The following is a 10,153-nucleotide window of genomic DNA, read 5'->3' on the forward strand; positions in this document are numbered from 1 at the left end:
GGGCACACACTGTGCATTTGCAAATGCCCTCCTGGGTCAGAGGAACACCCCCCTGGGGCATCTCTGAGCGAGGCAAGACAGGCCCTCACCTGCTCTGGTCTGAGCTGGAAAGGACATTTCTCTGGGCATGAGAACAAGTAGGATGACACTTCCTATGAGGAGAAGGAAGGGAAGTTTCAAGAGCATTTCCTGGGAGCCATGAGTTAGTAGGAGCTCAGCCAGCGCACACACAGTGGAGAGAGGACCCCGGGCTGGCCCTGCGCACACTGCATTCTGTCCTTCCATCCTTGGGCCTGGTCTGGGTGTCAGCATGTACACCCTCAATTCTAGTTTTTCCTCCTGCAGTGGCTCACCCCTCCATGACCTAGAACCATAACCCCAGCTCTAACTGTGCACCCGTCAGGGACCGAGCGTGGATGTCAAGCAAGAGGTGAGGAAAACCCAGATGCTCCAGGCTGCATGCTTAGAGAAGAACCTCCCCTCCTGCACCCAGCAAGAGATGCCATTGTGAACTGTGCCCCCAGAAGAGGGACCTGGTCCCCAGCAAGAAAGGGCAAGGGTCACCCACAGTGTGAGAGACACAGCAGTTTCCAGCTGGAACTCCTGCCTCACTGAGAAACCTCCTGCACCAGATGCAGTCCGTGGGGCCGGTTCCCATCTCCAGGGTTTCATCAATCATAGATTCTGGGAGATAACAGAAAAAATATATACTGGTCTCTGCCCCTAATTCTTGGCATCGAACTCCTAAAACCCTTGTAATTTCCTAAATGATAAGAGCACTGGGGCCATCTCTTGTTCTAAAATTTGTCTTTAACCCCAGCCCTGACACAGGGCTTCTACAACCTTTGTAAATTCCTAAGTGACAAGATCACTGGGACCATCTCTAGTTCTTATGAGGCGACTCTGGGTGGACCCTGAGTGGCGGCTGGTCAGAAAGACCAAGGCATGATTAGAAGCTTGGAAGTTTCAGCCCCACCTACCCCCATCCTCCAGAGAGAAGAGAAGCTCAGGAAATGGAGGTGGTAAGTGATCACGGAGGAAGTCTTCATAAAATCCCAATAGTAAGGGATTCAGGATTTCTGGGCTGGTAAACACGTGGAAGGCTTGGAAGCTCCTCACACCTCCCCCAGCACCTGACCCTGTGCAATCTCTTCCTTGTGGCCTTTATCATATCCTTTAATAAACTGCTCAACGTAAGCAAGTATTGCCCTGAGTTCTGGGAGCCACTCTAGCAAATTAATCGAACCCAGGGTTGGGGGTTGGTGATGGGTCACTGGGGCCTCCGATCTGTAGCCAGTTGTTCAGAAGCACAGGTGACAACCTGGGCTTTCAACTGACATCCAAAGTGAGGGAGGGGACCGTCTTATAGACTGAGTCCTTATCCTGTGGGATCTGACACTTTCTCCAGGTAGATAGTGTCAGAATTGAGTTATATAGCAGGACACCCTGCTTGCTGGTACCCTGGAGAATTGCTTGCTGACCAGAAGTGAAGTGTCCTGTGTGAGGCGTGATGGAGACTCAGGAGAAACACAGCTGGGAAGAACTGGGTTTCTCCCTACACAGGAGGGGAAAATGCTGGTTTTTTCATGTATGGATACTCTACCAGGTGTACAGAGGAAATGGGCCTTCTGGGGTCCCTTGTAGGGCAGCAGCATGGGGGAGACCCCACCTGCCAGCACACAGAGGCCAGAGCACTTGGGCAGCAACGTCCCTGGGTGCGTGGACCCCCGCCACTCTAAGTCAAGGGGGCTCAGGTCAGGAGGCCTCTGGCACCCTCCCAAAATGTGCCAAGGGTGCTCTGGCCCAGAGTCCACTCCAACGTGTCCCCAGTGCAGGGGCCACACCCTCTGGGCCTGTCCCCTCAGTCCCTTTGTGGGGAGCATAGCAGGGCGCAGAGCAAAGTGCTCTACAGAAGCATCCTCCACGGGGCCCTCATCCCAGCCTGTCATTGCCCCCTTCCCACAGCTGCTCTTCCTGTGGCTTCTTCATTGCACCCCACATGCTCCTTTCTCCCCACTCTCCTCGGGGCTCTGGTTTACGGACCCAACACCAAACTGTCAGTGGTTCTGCCTGAGGTGGGGCTCTGGGGAGGCATCCAGACCCTACTTTCTGCATGGAGTGGAAACCAGAGCCCCTGTGGCATCTTCTTCCCTTGACAGGACGTGCTCCAGTCACACAGGACAAACAGGGCTGCCCCACACTGCACAGGGGTGCAGCTGGGGGAGCAGAGAGTGTGGGCAGCCTGAGGAACCCACATTTCCTTTCACAGCAGATGGGCCTCCAGAGCCCGGACTCGCTGTAATTATAACGCCCAAGCACCAGGTCTCCCCCCATCCCTGCTCAACCAAGACACCTGGGGTCTCCCAGCCACTTCCAGGGTAGCCTCGAGCCTGCTCACATTTTGCACCATTACAGGGAGTCAGATGAGACACACAGGCAGCCCACAGTGCTGTCAGGGCAGGAGTCATAAGCCACAAGCCCCAGGATGTACACAGCCCCCAGACTATCTCCACCGCAAAGTGACATGGCCTGTTGCAGATGTAGCTGAATTCACCATCAGCCATGCTTCAGAAGGGACCCTGATCTCTACTGCCTTGTAGATTTTAGGTAGGGTGACCATATTCTTCATTATCCAAACTGAAACACTGTTAGAATAAACAAAGGTGCTGTTAATAACTCTGCTGGGGACTTCCCTGGTGGCGCAGTGGTTGAGAGTCCGCCTGCCGATGAAGGGGACACGCGTTTGTGCCCTGGTCCGGGAAGATCCCACATGCCGTGGAGCAGCTGGGCCCGTGAGCCATGGCTGCTGAGCCTGCGCGTCCAGAGCCTGTGCTCCGCAGCGGGAGAGGCCACAGCAGTGAGAGGCCCGCGTACCGCAGAAAATAAATAAATAAATAAATAACTCTGCTGGGACAACAGGTGTGAATGGAGGCAAGGAAATGGGGACACCTTCTATCTGCCAAGGAGTTGGGAGGGGGCGGGGATCACCTAACTGATTTGAAAGACTTTGAGCTTTACCATCGGAGTGACCGAAATGTTCCATTCCCGGTTCCCATGACCTTGGGGGCTTGTGCTTTGGCACAGGGGTCATCCAGAGGCCATGGGAGCCTGCCTGAGACAGAAAGGCAAGTTCCTCCAGAAGACACTGTTATTTCTATTCATTACAGAAACTATGCACATTAGGAATGATTACCACCATTTAAAGATGAGGAAATGGGTCTGAGAGCAGTTTGTTAATTCCCCTTAGGTCACAGCTGGCAAGTCCAGGCTTTCCCCTCATTCTGTGTGGCTGCATTCTATTTATGTCCTTAAAAGCTGGTGACAAAACTTGTTTTTCTGTTTCAAAACTATAACAAGCTTAACATTTCCCATCTGAACTCATCCATTTTCTCCTTAAGTCAGCAGTTTCCTCATAATACCTTATCTCCGTCTGGGCACTCCTGCTCTATCTCATCACTGCAGGACTGAACTGGGGAATTGGATTGTTACGGCTGGACTGTAGCCTGAAGTGAAGACTGGGAGTGCTGCGGCAATGGAAAGCTGGCCAGGACCTGGGGCGAGGATGACCTGGGTCTAGAGTCAGAGCAGCTGTGGGTCAGAGCCAGGTGTGCTAGTTAGAGCCAAGCACCTGGGTAGGGAGGCCGTGTCCTCACCTGGGCAGATGGGACCCAGGCCCAGGGAGAGTCCAGGTCTCAGGGACTCGGGGAGAGATAAGCAGAGAGTTGGCCGGTGGAGGCCACTGTGGGAGCAGAGGAGGCTCAGAACGGAGGGACAAACAGAGCCCATGTCCTTCCCCAGTACACGGGCTTCCACTCTCATTGTAGAGATTTAGAAAATCAGAAAATGTAAAAGTAGAGGAAGAACATCACCCACAATCCCAATGCCAAGTCACTAACGCCGCTGATCTTTCATAAATCCTCTTATCTTTCACAAGTTTTAAGATTTTGTTATTACTTTATAATAATGTTACTCAATTCTTCACATTCTATTTTATTCTGCTTTTTTTCTGAAAACATTATACAAGCATTTTCCCACCTTATCAAATAGCAAGTAGTAATCATATAACGTATGTTGCAAAATGTTCTGTCAAATGGATGTGCCCTCATTTCCTCAGCTGTTCAGTTATTAATGGGCATCTGGTCTGTTTGCTATTTTCACTATCACAAAGAGCACCCCAAGACACACATGTATCCTTAAAACTTTGTCCTCATTTCAGATTAATTTCTCAGAACTGTATGGGGGGAAGCTTAATACATATTGGGTACGTATTGCCAGATTGCTTTCTATAATTTCTAGATTGCTAATTGACAGATATTTCAGCAGTGTATTAAAGGAAGATCTCACCTGATTCTTTCCTTCATGCTTTTAATTCATGAATCAGAAACATTCTACATTTTCTAAGCATTTACTATATATTAGACACTTTGCTGGAAACATATTCTTCCCAGAAGCAACAATGCTGGTGCCTGGTCTGGTTTCAGCTGAGCCCAGATGGTACTCACTCTGGACATGCTTTGGGGAACTGACAGGGATGGGAACCCAGCCTTCTGCACCCCCAACAATCACACATAATTCCGGGACCACAGCCATGGCTGAGGGACCACCACCACCATGTGCTGGGACAGAGAGCCACCAAGTTGTGCCACAGATGGAATGGTCAGACCAGCAACCTCATGGGCTTCACGTTAAGTAACCAAGTTGGATTATCCTGATTTATGTAAGGTACAAAGACAAGTGTGAGTGAAGGAAATGTATCAGACTGGACCGTATGAAATTGCCAATAATCTGCCATTTTTTAATCTCCAGAAATGGCAATTTCATATGGTCCAAACTAATACAATTTATAAAAATATTCATCACACAGAGTTTTCAGAAAATTGAGGGCTTTGGAGTTAGAATCCCTATTCCTGGCTACATAGTTCATTTGCTGAGAAACCTTGGCCAAGTTGCTCACCCTCTCTGACTCCATAAAATAAAGACAACTATGTCCTTGTTTCAGGGTTGCTGTAGAATTAAGTCAGGGCCCTCATACAAACTAGTGCTCAGAAAGGCCTCCTGCATGGCCTAATCATCTGCTCTCTCGATTTTGAAATTATTAATAATTTCTGAACAAGGAACCCTGCTGTCATTTTGCACTGGGCCTTGCAAATTATATACCAGGTCCTGGATCAAGTCACTAAGACTGAAACAGCGGCTGCATCATAATAGGTCCTCAACAAGTATCCCTCCCCACTCCCTTACCTTGGTGTGTCTAAAATTTATTTGCACCCATCCTTTTATGAATCTACTTAACACAAATTTTGCAATGTAGACATGAAAGAAAAGTTGTGTTTGACGGCTTATGTGTTTCTTGCCTAATGTTATCAGTGGCAAATATCCAACTCAAACAGTCCCAGTCACCTGCCCTATGTGGGCACTCTGCTCAGTCCCACAGCTCCTTCCAGCAAGGGATCACAGCCCAGAGGGGTGGCCCTGAAGTGGAAGTGTACTCAATGGGCCCACAGGGAGCTCTCCAGCAGGAGTCCCTTATCTGCTGGGAGCCGAGTTCAGGGTAAGTTTCCAGGGCTGGTGTTAAAGGATGCTAAGAGGTATCAAAGGTGGGGGTGGGTGGAAGGGTTGCAGAGGGCTGATGTTGGAGGCAGAAAGGACAGCACAAGTACAGGCCTCACCAACTTAGCCTCTCGTCCTCATTGGCAGGCCAGGAATCCCTGGAGCTGACTTTCATGAATTCTTTTGGGATAAAGGCTTCGCCTTCCTGACCCTCTCACTGTACACAGTCTCCCTGGGCAAGTTCATCATCACCCTGCCTCCCTCTCCTTGGCTCCAAGCACCTGCTGGCAGATAAAACCCAGATCTCTGTCCTCAGCACATGTTCTCTCAGGGCCCTCTGGACATTTCTGCCTGAGTGCCCTGCTGAACTATGGGCAGAGTTAATTCAGCCGTGTGGCTCCTCTCTGCTAACTGACTCCCTAGCATGGCACCTTGTGTTTTTGCAGTGTGGCTTCCAGGAACCTTCTCAAACCCTGTGTCCTGTCACCTGTGGAATGTGCATGCCTCAAGCAGCCCGGGCATATGCTACTCCCCTGTCTTAGTGTGCTCGCAGCCAGCTTCATCTAAGGAACTTCTCCTCGGCCTTCAGGGCTCAGAGCAGAGCTCCTGTAACATGGCCCCTGCCCCAGACCAAGCATCCTGCCCACTATCCTGCACCCTCTGCTCTAATCCTAGCCACACTGTAGCCTCGATGACCACACCTTTGTAAGGCTTCCTTTAGGATTATTGCTGCCCCCTCTGAATCCTCATAGAACATGGAATATGGCATCTGCTCAGTAAAAGAAGGAATCAAACCAATAAGAGACCTGAGGGTGTTGCAGGCTTTCCTTCTGTCACAGGGATATGTATTCTTTGTTGCTTCAACGGGACCTTGTTAATCTCTCCTAAAACTCTTTCTAGGTGGAGAATAATTATCACGTTGGCTTGTTCAGGACGGCTCCCTTCTTCAGCGGCCCCACAAATTCTTGCCTATAGATCCCTGGGCTTCCTATTAAGACTAAGCAAAACATTAATAAAGTTAGTCATATTACTTATATAGGACACAATGGTTTCCAGATTCTTTTCTGCAGTTCGTATCATCTAATCCCTCTGTAACTAACCTTCGTAAATAATTTCCACAATCCAATACAGATGTATGGTTCCTTTCTCCTATTTCTCCTCCTCCACTTCTTCCTTCTCCTCCCCTTCCTCCTACTTGTCCTTCTTTTTCACCCAGCACTGCTCTTTCTTGCCCTACTACAGTACCTTTAACAGTAAACCTGAAAGTCCAGGGGTCCAGCCAGTCTTTCAGAATGTCCTCACTAAGCCAAGCTCTGTGTTCAGATCCTCACAGGAATTTCAATTTGAATAATTAAGATCTCTAAGTTTAGGCAATCAATCATCTGACTCTAGGGGCAGAAAGAGACGGAAACCTGACCTTTCTTTAGCAGCAGTGGATGCTTAACTTCAGAGACCTGGAAGATTTTCCTAGAATAATATCTTAATACCTAACAATATTTATGTAAAATTGATATAGGAAACTTCCAGAATTGCAGAGAAGGTCCACCAAAAATCTACTCCTTCATAAAAGCAATAAGAATATGCAAAATCAAATTTTTCAGAACTCTAAAAATTAACCAAAGACTTAAAACAATCCAAGAAGCATTTATTCAAGAAAAATGACTGAGTGTTTGTAAGAACAGTGAGCAGTGTGGTGTTTCAATTTGTCTTATTCCCATTACCCTGTCTCCACCTCGACAGTCCTCTTGAAAACCAGCAGTCTTGCAATAAGAGTAGCTGTTAAAGCCAGCATTGTAATAGCAAGTAAAGGAGACCAGAATCTGAGGAAACTTAGAAAGTCCCATCTGTAGAGAACTGTCACTATGACCTATCAGGCTGCTCCCTGGAGGACACCCCTTTACAGGGCCTACCATTATTTGACCTGACTCAGAGCTCACTCTGCGTAAAGAGCCCTATCTTCAAAGCATTTGTTGAAAACAATTAGTGGCAATTGTTTAACATTATCACTGAGAGAGTGATGCCTGTTGGGGAAAATAAGAGTCTGGCCAAAAGGTTAAACTGAAAGATATGGGAAAAAAGATGTTCATGGGAGCTCTGAAAAGCTTGAACATGTTGCTGGGGATCTGGAAGGACATGCACATATACAGGGCATTGTGCATACTCAGGAAAGACCTTAATATATCCTATTCTCTCACCCCTGGCTAAACCTGAGGACATGCACAAGCAGGAAGTAAAGGTTAAGGAGTTGAAAATCACCAAAGTGAGAGTACACCCTGGCGTCCACTCAGGGTGAGAGTGCACCCCTATGCCCACAGAGCCCCAATATACATGAAGCAAAACTGACAAAATGAAGGCAGACATTGATAACTCAAAAATAATACTTGGAGACTTCAATACCCCATTATAATAATGCATAGAGCAAGTAGGCAAAAGGTCAATAAGGAAACTTGAACAACACTATTAACCAACCAGAACTAACACATTTATAAAACATCCCACCCAGGGCTTCCCTGGTGGCACAGTGGTTGAGAGTCCGCCTGCTGATGCAGGGGACACAGGTTCGTGCCCCAGTCCTGGAAGATCCCACATGCCACGGAGCGGCTGGGCCTGTGAGCCATGGCCACCGAGCCTGAGCGTCCGGAGCCTGTGCTCTGCAATGGGAGAGGCCACAACAGTGAGAGGCCCACGTACCGCAAAAAACAAAACAAACAAACAAACAAAACAAAACAAAAAAAACATCCCACCCAAAAACATTGGAACACACATTCTTTTCAGGTACTCATGGAACATTCTCCAGGGTAGGCCATATGTGAGACAATAGAACAAAGCAGAACAAATCCAAAAGGATTGAAATCATACCAAATATGGTTGGTATGATAATTCAAGCACAATGGAATTAAATTAGAAATTAATAATTTTAAAAATTGACGGAAATTCATAACTATGTGGAACTTAAACAACACAGTCTTAATAATCAATGGGTCAAAGAAGAAGTCACAGTGGAATTGGAAAATACTTTGAGATGAATGAAAAATAGAAACACAACATACCAAAGTTTATGGGATGCAGAAAAAGCAGCATTCCCAAGGAAATTTATAGCTATGTTTTTAAAATATTTGCATATTTTAAAGAAAGAAATACCTCAAATCAATAATCTAAGCTTCTGCCTTAAGAAGCTAGTTAAAGGAAAGCAAACTAAATCCAAAGTAAACAAGAAAAAGGGCATAAAAATCAGAATGTAAATAAATGAAGTAGAGTAGAGAAACAATAAAGAAAATCAATGAAACCCAAAGGTATTTCTTTTAAAAGTTCAACATTATTGACAAACCTTTAGCTAGATTGATCAAGTAAAAAAAGAGGGAAGATTTAAATAACTAAAATCAAGACTTTACAGAAAATAATTACAAGTGAATATTATAAACAATTGTATATCAAGAAATTATAAAACCTACATGAAACGAGCAGTTTCCACAAAAGACAAAACTCCAGAAACTGACTCAAGAGGAAATAGGTAGTCTCACCATAGAAGTAAAGAAATCAAATTAGCAGATTTAAAATTTTGCACGAACAAAATCTTAGGCTCAGATGGCTTCACTTATGAATTGTAACAAATGTTTAAAGAAGGAGTAGTACCAATATTTCATAAACTCTTCCAAAATATAGAAGAGGGAACACTTTCCAACTCATCTGATGAAGCTAATATTACCATGGTTCTGAAACCAGACAAAGATATTACAAGAAAAGAAAACTACAGATCAATATCTCATGAATGTATTTGAAAATATCCTTAACAAAATATTAGCAAACCAAATACAAAAATATATTAAAAAGACTATACACCATGACCAAGTGGGATTTATCCCAAGAATGAAAAGTTGGCCTAACATATAATAAATGATAAATGTAATGCACCATATTAATAGAACAAAGGGCAAAACCAAATGATCATCTCAACAGATGCAGATAAAGCATTAGACGAAATCCAACAGAACTTTGTGATAAAACACTCCACAAACAAGAAATAAAAGGGAACTTCCTCAACCTGATAAAAGTCATTATAAAAAAAAACACAGCTAACGTCATAGTAATGGTGAAACACTGAATGCTTCTCCCGTAAAATCAGGAACAAGACAAAGATGACTTCTGTCAATTACATTCAGCATTGTACTGGAGGTCCTAGTCATGGCAATTAGTCAAGAAGGGGAAATAAAAGGCATCTAAATTGAAAATAAAGAAGTAAAACTACTTTTATTTGCATATGACATGATGTTTTATGTAGAAAACCTAAGGGAATCACACAAGCTAAAAAACTATTAGAACTAATAAATTAGTTTAGCAATATGGGAGGCTACAAGTTCAAAACACAACCAAAAGTAAGGTAGATAGCTAGTGGGAAGCAGCCACATAGCACAGGGAGATCAGCTCGGTGCTTTGTGACCGCCTGGAGGGGTGGGATAGGGAGGGTGGGAGGGAGGGAGATGCAAGCGGGAAGAGATATGGGAACATATGTATATATATAACTGATTCATTTTGTTGTGAAGCTGAAACTAACATACCATTGTAAAGCAATTATACTCCAATAAAGATGTTAAAAAAAAAAAAA

Source organism: Lipotes vexillifer, unplaced genomic scaffold (assembly GCF_000442215.2).
Source record: "Lipotes vexillifer unplaced genomic scaffold, Lipotes_vexillifer_v1.1 scaffold158, whole genome shotgun sequence".
In the NCBI taxonomy this organism is placed as follows: domain Eukaryota; kingdom Metazoa; phylum Chordata; class Mammalia; order Artiodactyla; family Lipotidae; genus Lipotes; species Lipotes vexillifer.